This window comes from Nyctereutes procyonoides, unplaced genomic scaffold, assembly GCF_905146905.1.
Source record: "Nyctereutes procyonoides isolate TBG_1078 unplaced genomic scaffold, NYPRO_anot_genome, whole genome shotgun sequence".
Taxonomy (NCBI): Eukaryota; Metazoa; Chordata; class Mammalia; order Carnivora; family Canidae; genus Nyctereutes; species Nyctereutes procyonoides.
In genome coordinates this window covers 16,155,969-16,165,449 of record NW_026575043.1, presented here as the reverse complement: position 1 = coordinate 16,165,449, position 9,481 = coordinate 16,155,969, and positions in this window count along the sequence as shown.

The following is a 9,481-nucleotide window of genomic DNA, read 5'->3' as shown; positions in this document are numbered from 1 at the left end:
GATTTGCAGGTTGTTTCCTTTTGTCTTTTTTAAGATTTATTTATTTTATTTTTTTTTTAAGATTTTATTTATTTATTCATGAGAGACACAGAGAGAGAGGCAGAGACACAGGAAGAGGGAGAAGCAGGCTCCATGCAGGGAGCCCGATGTGGGACTCGATCCTGGGTCTCCAGGATCACGCCCTGGGCTGAAGGTGGCGCTAAACCGCTGAGCCATCCCGGCTGCCCTATTTAGTTATTTTAGAGAAAAAAGAAAAAGCAAGTATGAGTGGAGGACAGGGCAGAGAGAGGGGGGGAGAGAATCTCAAGTAGACTCCCCACTGAGCCCTGGTCCAGGGCTCATCTCACGACCCCGAGATCATGACCTGGGCTGAAATCAAGAGTCAGAGGCTGCCCCACGGTTTGCTGATCGTTTCTTAACAGTTGCTTAGCTTTAGTCACCAAAGCATTTGAAAACGCCTGTACTCAAATCTGTTTTTCTTTTAAAGAATCCAGGTGTCTTTTTTACTTCCAGCTTTTGTTTTCATTTTCATCACTAACGTATACATTACCACTTGATGTCCAATGAAGCCCTTTAACATTTTGGTGTGCCTTCCTTGCACACATGAAACATTAATGCAATAGCTATGCATCTAGTGCATAGGATTCTAAGTCATATTCAGATTTATGAGCCCTCCTTTGAATATCATTTATTAGCGCTAGAATATTCATGTGCTGGCATACATGCCTGACAAAACAATGCGGTAAGTGATTGTACCCTCAGTTGCTTGGAGGAACTTGATTCTGCTCTCGCATTCTTGTGTTTCCGAAGCATTACCAGCATGTTAGCAAAGCATGTGTCTTGCTATGTGAATTATATGCTTGTGTACCCTGACTTCAAAATGTGCAGATGTATAAGAGAGGTATTACTTTTATCTTGATCGCCATGTATTATAATGTGAAATTAAAAAATTTGAAGCCCCAAAGGCATTAAATGCAACATTTCGGGTTAATTTAGGCGAATTTTCAAACATTCTCTCTGTTACCAGATGGCTTTATATATAACTGAACAGAAAACAGACTTATGATGTAGGAAACATTCACGTGTTCTTATCTAAAGAATGATTCTGTTATTCGACTTCTTCCTCTGTGCCAAGAAACCAATAAAATTTGTAGGTGTTATTACCCATTGTAACCAGAAGTGTCTTCCGAGAGCCGCAGATGTTAATATGTGTGTTCAGAGCAAGAGTCAGAGTGACAGGTGTGAGGCAATGACTTTTAGAGTCACAGTTCGGTTCAATGGAGGAGCAACGTGCCAGGTCTAATTGCAGTCCGCTCTTCATGATGAGGGTTTGGTCACTTTTGCAATGCTTCTCAAGTGCCAGTCCCCATTCCAGTGCTGTGTCCATTGTTTCCCAAAGCCGTATGATCTGTTTAAATACAGTGCAGTGCCTCCTAAGAAATGGTACTGTCACGGGTAGGGCCATGCTCATTTCGTGATGGGTTGGAGTGTGGATGGGTTTCCCTGGCAGCACGGGACAAGGGAAAGAGACTCAGACTAGTCTAACTCAGACCAGTCTGAGTCTGGAAGAATGAGATGCTAATGTCAGCCTGGCCACAAGCTAACCTGTAGGTCATGGGTCAAGTTGCTCTGTGTCTTAAGGTCACATCTCCTGACTTGGAAAGCTGGGTGATCTCTGAGGCCCCTTCCAGGTCTAAGAGTACTGTGAGTCAGATTCATGTATCTGTCACCTGAGTTTCCAAACAGCAGCCTAGAGATCATGGTTCTGGAAGTGAAATGTATGACTGAGAAGCCACTAGCATCGTTTAACGCATTCAGCCCCCCTGCAGAGGAAACTGAAGTTAATCATTCCGGACACATGAGAGCCAATCCTATTTTATTTTATTTTATTTTATTTTATTTTATTTTATTTTATTTTATTTTATTTTAATTTTTTAAGGAAGTGCCTCACCCAAGCATGGAGCCCAAACTCAAGGCTCAATCCCACAACCCTGAGATCAAGAACTGAGCTGAGATCAAGAGTCAGATGCTTAACTGATTGAGCCCCCAGGCGCCCCTGGAGTCAATCCTAACTTAGATTCCTCCGTTACTAGGCAAAACATTTTCACCTATGGTATCTCACTCTATATCTTAACTTACAAAATCCAGGTAAGTACTGCCTCTTCATTCCATCATTAGCTCCGCTGAAGAGAGCTATATAAACAGATGTCAGTAATATTCAGAGACATAATAAAAATTATGACATTTCCCCAAGGGAGCTGATTCATGCCAGCCTATGAATGTATTATGTATAATAATCTTTATAGGCAACTCTGCTGTATTTAAAAAATATTTATTTATTTATTCATGAGAGACACAAAGAGAGAAGCAGAGACACAGACAGAGGGAGAAGCAGGCTCCATGCAGGGAGCCCAATGTGGGACTCAATCCCGGGATCCCAGGATCATGCCCTGAGCCGAAGGCATATGCTCAACCGCTGAGCCACCCAGGCATCCCTCTGCTGTATTTTTTATAAAAACAGAAATAGGGTGTCTGGTTGGCTCAGTTGGTAGAACATGGGGTTCTTGATCTCAGGGTTGTGAGTTTGAGCCCCATGCTGGGTGTAGAGATTGCTTACATAAACTTAAAAAAAAATCTGTAATAAAAAAATAAAAACAGAATTGGTCTTATGAAGCTATTTGTTGTCTATAAAATCCTCCATGCATGTAAGAATGCTTTATTTGAATATTTAGAGGCACAAAGGTCAGATAAAGAATATATTTCTCTTGGGATCCATGGGTTCCCACGTCGGGCTCCCTGCATGGAGCCTGCTTCTCCCTCTGCCTGTGTCTCTGCCTCTCTCTGTTTGTGTGTCTCTCATGAATAAATAAATAAAATCTTAAAAAAAAAAAAGGAATATATTTCTCTTGGTTGTAGGCGTGTGGGCCTGGAAGACCAGGAGAAGCCAGTCGATCCTTCCTCTTGCCTTTACACACAGCAGTGGGAAATATCAGCAAATCTAGAAACTATTCTATGTTCTAAGGTCTTCAGGGATTTGGCTGGTTTTCTTGAGAGCTTATTGCAATACTTAAGAATCTACGATATCTGTTAGTTTTAAAAATTTCGTTTAATCCTCTCTGTTAGTGGTTTATGGTAAATTTTTGTTGTTGTTTCTGTGTGAGATGTAGGCAGTTGTTGGGATTCTTCGTACAAAACCTTTCTCATTCTTAGCAATTATCTCTGGGTGAGGCAACCTGGTCTGGTTCTTTCAATTATTCAGCATATACTCATTGAGTGTCTTCTGTGTGCCACACCCTAGTCTAGATTTTGGGGGTAGAAAAGTGAAAATAAAGGACAGACATCCTTGTCCTTGTGGAGTTTATATTCTAAAGGGAAGAAAAGGGCAATACAGTAGATAAATAAGTAAAATATATGGTATGTTAGGCAACAGTATGGGCTAAAGGAAATCTAAATGAAGAAAGGGAGTTAGGAAGTACTGGAAGAGTGCATGATCCGCAGTTTAGATAAGGATGCCCCCAAGGATAAGGTAACATCTGCATCACCAGGGAAATCATCAAGTGCAAAGACCCTGAGGCAGAAACGTGACTGGCTTATGTAGTTGGAGTGAGTGAGCAAAAGAAAGAGTAGTGACCGATCAGGCCAGAGAGAAATTGCGAAACGATGGAGGCCTAGGAGCTAGAGGTGCTCACAGCAAAGGGCTTTCTGAGCCACTATAAAGACCTTAGCTTTTCCTTTGAGGTGGAGGAGAGTCTTTGAAGGGGTTTGTGTGAAAGAATGACATGATCTGACTCCTATTTTAACAGAGATGCCTTAGCTGGTGTGTCACCTTAGTGGGACAAGTGTGGAAGCAGGAAAACCAGTTTGGAGGCTGTAGCAATTACCATGAGCCTGGTTGAGATCACCTGGGCAGTGTTTTCAGATAAACAGGAAGACTGAGCCCTGGGATTCTCCAAAGTGTAGTGTCAAGGAGATGCAGAGACACCAGTAAACACACCTGAGAAAGGAACCATCAAAGAAATAGGACCAACACCATCGAGTACTGACTCTGGAAGCCAGATTTTCAGGAGAGGGAGTGAATTCCTGTATCAAATGCTGCTCATAGTTTGAGCACGATGAACATGGAAAGTATAGACCCCTGGCTGTAGTCATAGAGAGGTCACTGCCTGTGGTGGACCCAGGAGACACCACAATCGGAAAGGCCCACAGGTTTAGCCACATTCACCATGTAATACCTGGATACTGTTAAGCTATTTGTTTATCCCTCGGTGTTCTCACTGGTAAAGACATATAACAATTCCTACCTTAGATTGGCGAGAACCTAAAAGATCATGTTAAGGAATCATGTATTCCTGTGCTCTGGCTGTTACGCCACACACTAGGGCAGGACAGAGTCTGGAGGGGAAAAAATACCACAGTCTGTGGCTTAAATAACAAAAACTGAGGGGCACCTGGGTGGCTTAGTGGTTGAGCATCTGCCTTTGGCTCAGGGCATGATCCCTGGGTCCTGAGAGCAAGTCCCGAATTGGGCTCCCCGCAAGGAGCCTGCTTTTCCCTCTGTCTATGTCTCTGCCTTTGTCTCCATGTCTCTCATGAATTTTTTTTTAAATTGCTTTCTCATAATTCCAGAGGCTGGAAATTCAGGGTCTTGGGGCTGTCATGGTTGATTTCTGGTATTATGCCCTCTTGCTGTATCTTCAAATGGCCTTTTCTCCTTGTTCCTGAAGAAGGAGATCTCTGGTGTCTCTTCCTCTTCTTCTAGGGCATCAGTCCTAGTGGATTAAGGCCCATCCTCATGACTTCCTTTAACCTTAATCATCTCCCTCCAGGTCCTATCTCCAAATGCAGTCATATTGGGGTAAGAACTGTCAACATATGAATTGGGGTAGGGGCAGACACATTTCAGTCCATTACAAAGCCTTTGACCCTTGCTAGTACTCAAAAATGTTAATTCCCGGGGCGCCTGGCTGGCTCAGTCAGAAAAGCATGCAACCCTTGATCTTGGGGTCATGAGCTCAAGCCCCACATTGAGTGTAGAGATGACTTAAACTTAAAAAAAAAGTTAATTTATATCTCACTTACCATAGTATTGTTGTTTATGTTATTAACACTCCAAGGTTTTTCTTATTTTTAATTCATTCTTATTTGATTTATTTCTTATTTAGAAATTTAAAAAATAATCAAGCTTGCTCAAACAAGGTTCAATTAGCGGCCTGAAAAACCGTACTTAAAGAAAAAAGTTGGCCAATACTGCCATCTACTGGAATTTTGTTCAAAGCTCATTTGTCGGACTTCATTTATTCATACATTATATGGTGCCTTGCTCATTTTTTTTCTCTAATGAGTGTAAAATTGGATGATTTTGTTCTCAGTTTAATCCCCCTAAAAGTATTCTAAGAAATACATAAAGACTCTAACATAGTAAATTTGGTCTTTTCCTACTTCTAGGATCCATTCTGAACGTGACAAAGGTAAGCTGTGGACAGGAAGGTATCGATGGAAAAAGCTTTGCTTTTGGAGACAACTAAATACTAGCTTTAGTTTTATCTGTAAATTATAATATGTCTGATGTTCTGGCTCACTTAGTCCACGAACAAAGAAAGCTAAATAGTCTTAGGAGTCCAGTAGTGGACAATGAGTTTTCAGATTTTGAGTTGACAAACGTTCAGTCGCTGATTCTGAGGACCAAGTTCCAATATTGCAGAATTAGTTTAGAAAGGCTGTATGAAAAAAAAATAGAAAGGCTGTATGGCAAGGGAAGGGGTGAGCAGCCCCTTGAGAGAAATGCAACTGGCGCAGTACCTTCGCAGTACCATTGTGGAAGGTGAGCGTAAATCAGCATTTTTTTGCCTTTGCCAGGGAGAAAGTAAGATGACATGGCTTTCATGTGAATTTATCCAAACAAATATGTGCATACCCATTAACTCAGTGATTCCACTTTTAGGAGTTTATCGTATATCTGTAGCTCCAAGCATGTGAAATGGGGGGTAGATAATAGTGTATCGTGTTTTCTTATAGCAAAGATTGAAAACAATCTAAATGCAACCAGTAAGATGCTTTAAGTAAATTATAGTACAGTCGTATAAAGGAATACCATTATGATACCAGGATGGGGCAGTTCTCTGTGATGAAATGGATGGACCTCCAAGATCACATTGTCAAGGAAAAAAAGTCAAAGATGGAGCACTGCGAAGGGTATACCCATCTGTTAAGAATTATATTTTGCTGCAAGTAATCATAATCTCATAACAATGGTTTAAGCAGTTTCTCTTGCTGATACAAGAAAATCCAGACATAAGCAGGTCATGGCTTGTAAGAGTCAGTGAGCCTCATGATGAGCTTTCTTTATTGCCTCGATCTGCCATCCTGAATAGGCTGTTTCATGGTGCAAGAAGGCTGCTCAAGCTCTAGCCATCAAGTACATGATCCAGCCGACAGAAAAAAACTTTTCAGGAGTCTAACATACACCTGGAATTCCATTCCAGGGTCTAGAATTCAGTTACATAGCCAACATAATTAGCTAGAAGAAAGGCTGTTAGATGTAGTTTTTTAGATGTACTGTAATGAGCTGCTCCAGGTAAATTTGGGGAGCTGTTGTAAGAAGAGTGGGAGAATGGCTGCTGGGCCAGGCACTTGCAGGCTCTTCCCTGGTATGGTAAGGTTTATGTGTGGGGAGGGGACATAAATAATATGGATATGCATTTGCTTGGAAACAGAATATCTACATATATGCAAAAACCTAGTACTAATACTGCTTTGCAAAGACCTGAACTGACTGAGAGAAAAGCCAGGAACAGAGACCATTTTTGCAACTTACCATTTTTGCATCTTTTGGATTTTATAATCCGTCCATTTCTCCTACAAGAAAATCTTGGTGGCAAAGAGGTGTCAGTTAATGCTACATCGTACTCTTATCCCAAGCTCATTGCACACCTCAGAGGTACACAATGTTATATGTCAACTGTATCTCAATGAAAACAGAAGCACTTGGCTTTGAGATTTTTACCTTGAACCTGCTTTGCTAGCTAGAATATTCCCAGGAGGGATAAAGTGGAGAGGAGAGATGAAATCCCTCTAGTGGAAGAAAAGACTGAGAGAAATATGATTGTGCTTTCATTACGCCCACTGGGAAGAAAAGAGCTCGAGTCCGGTTTCAAGTTGACTCACATCACCGTTCATATGACTATCTGGCTGTGCACGTGTTTCTCGGCGGAGATGAGGTTTGATAAGGAGTTTGCAAGAATGGAGACAAATACCAACTCAGTAAAAGAAAATGAAATCATTGTTCCTTAGCACCACTATCTTTTCCTTTATGATATACCTGTACGCTGACATATATGCCAATACATTTATAAATGAAAAATACACACTCAAACTTTGGAATCAGATAACCTGCACGGAATGCTCAGATCAGAGCATTGGAATGCTGACATTTTCTTTCCTCGAAGAGGAGGATTTAGGGAGCTTGACGGGTTTGCCCAATGCATCAGCTCACTGCCTGGACTGGCCCTTTACCCCTCTTGCTTGCTGATGCTTGAAATTCTTTGACATGAGATAAACCCTCTCATTCCACAATTTGGAGATAAATCTTAAAATCTGAGGGCAAGTCACGTGAAAAATGGAGCTGAAATGACAAGCCATAGAATGCCGGAGAAGCTGACAAGGGACAGCTAGCATGCTGCCCTCCCCACTGAGAGAGAGAGAGAGAGAGAGAGAGAAGAGAGATTGAGCATGGTGTATGGAGTGGGGAGCACAGAATGTTATCACGGAGAGGGGTTATCTCTGGGTTCATGGGGAAGACAGTCAGTCTAAGGCCCTGAGATAGAAAGAAAGACATTCTCTTGGGGCGCCTGGGTGGCTCAGTCAGTTAAGTGTCCCACTCATGATTTTGGCTTAGGTCATGATCTCACCGGTGGTGAGATACAGCCCCAGTCTGGCTCCGCATGAGTCTGCTCGGGATTCTCTTCCTCTGCCCCTCTCCCTACTTATGCAGTCTGTTTCTCTCTCCTCTCTGTGTCTCAAATCAATCAGTCAATCAATCAATCAATCAATCAATCAATCTGAAAAGGAAGGAAGGAAGGAAGGAAGGAAGGAAGGAAGGAAGGAAGGAAGGAAGACACGCTCTTAAGGGAAGAGATAGACACCCTCTATCACCTAGAGCCAAGAGGCATATAGGAAGAAAAGTAGGAAAAAATAGAACTGCATTCCATTCCTAGAGGAATATCCATTGGCACTGGGTAACAGGTTTAAAAATTTATGTAGTCAAAAGATACAGACTCCCAATTTTAAAATAAACAAGTTCTGGGGATTTAATGTAGAGCATGATGACTATAGCTGATAATACTGTATTGAATATTTGGAAGTTGCTAAGAGAATAGATTTTAAAAGTTCTTACCACAGTGAAAAACCATCTGTAACTATGTATGGTGATAGATATTAACTGGATTTATTGTGGTGATCACTATGTAATATGTACAAATACTGAATTATCATGTTATATCCTTGAACCTAATGTTATGTCAATTATTTGCCAAAAAAAATGATGCAGGGTTAGTAATAAAGGTGTCCTCTAGCAGTGGGTAGTGGCTAAGGGCTCCCATTACCAATATAACTCTTTTCCCCCATTATTTTATGTAGAGAAATATTCACCCAAAGAGTAGAGAACGTTGAGATGTTTGGTATTGATATATCTCTATCTTAATGTTTTTCTTATATCGAATCTATCATAATTTAGTGTTTTATCCATTTTAAATGTTTCTTGAAAAGGAATGGCAGTGTCTTATAAAACCCAACATTTATCTACATTATAGCCCAGTAATCCCACTCCTGAGTGTTCGCTCAAGAGAAACAAAAGCATATGTCTTCACAAAGAATTCCTGAAAAAAATATTATCGCTTTATTCAAAATAGCCCCAAACTGAAAACAGCCCAGCTGTCGATCAATAGAGGAATAGATAAACCCACTCTGGTAAACTCATAAATGGAATATGACTTAGCTTAAAAAGAGATGAACTGCTGATAAATACAATGTGGATGAACTTCAAAAATACTGTGCTGGATGAAAGAAGCCTTATGCAAAACAGTACATGTGGTCTTGTTGTGGGACAAGCAAAACTGGTCTATCGTGGGAGCAAGGGAATCCACACAGGGGCTGCCTCTGGGAGGTGGGAGGTGGGAGGTGGGGGTAAGGGGTAAGTGGGTCTGCAAAACCTTCAAGTGATCCTAATCTGTTGTATCTTGACAGGGGTTTGCATTGCACAGATGTACGGCATTCCTTGTAGCTCACTGAATGGCATGTTTAAGAATTGTGCAGTTCATTGTATACGAATTTTATCTCAAAGGGGAAAGATAGTAAGCCAAAAACTAAGCTCTAATAAATGATATGCACATTGGAGCTGATGGGGAGAAGTGTACTTCTGCGTGAGACTTATGTTGAGATGCATCAAAAAAAAAAAAACCCGATGGATTGGCAGGTGGGTAAATAG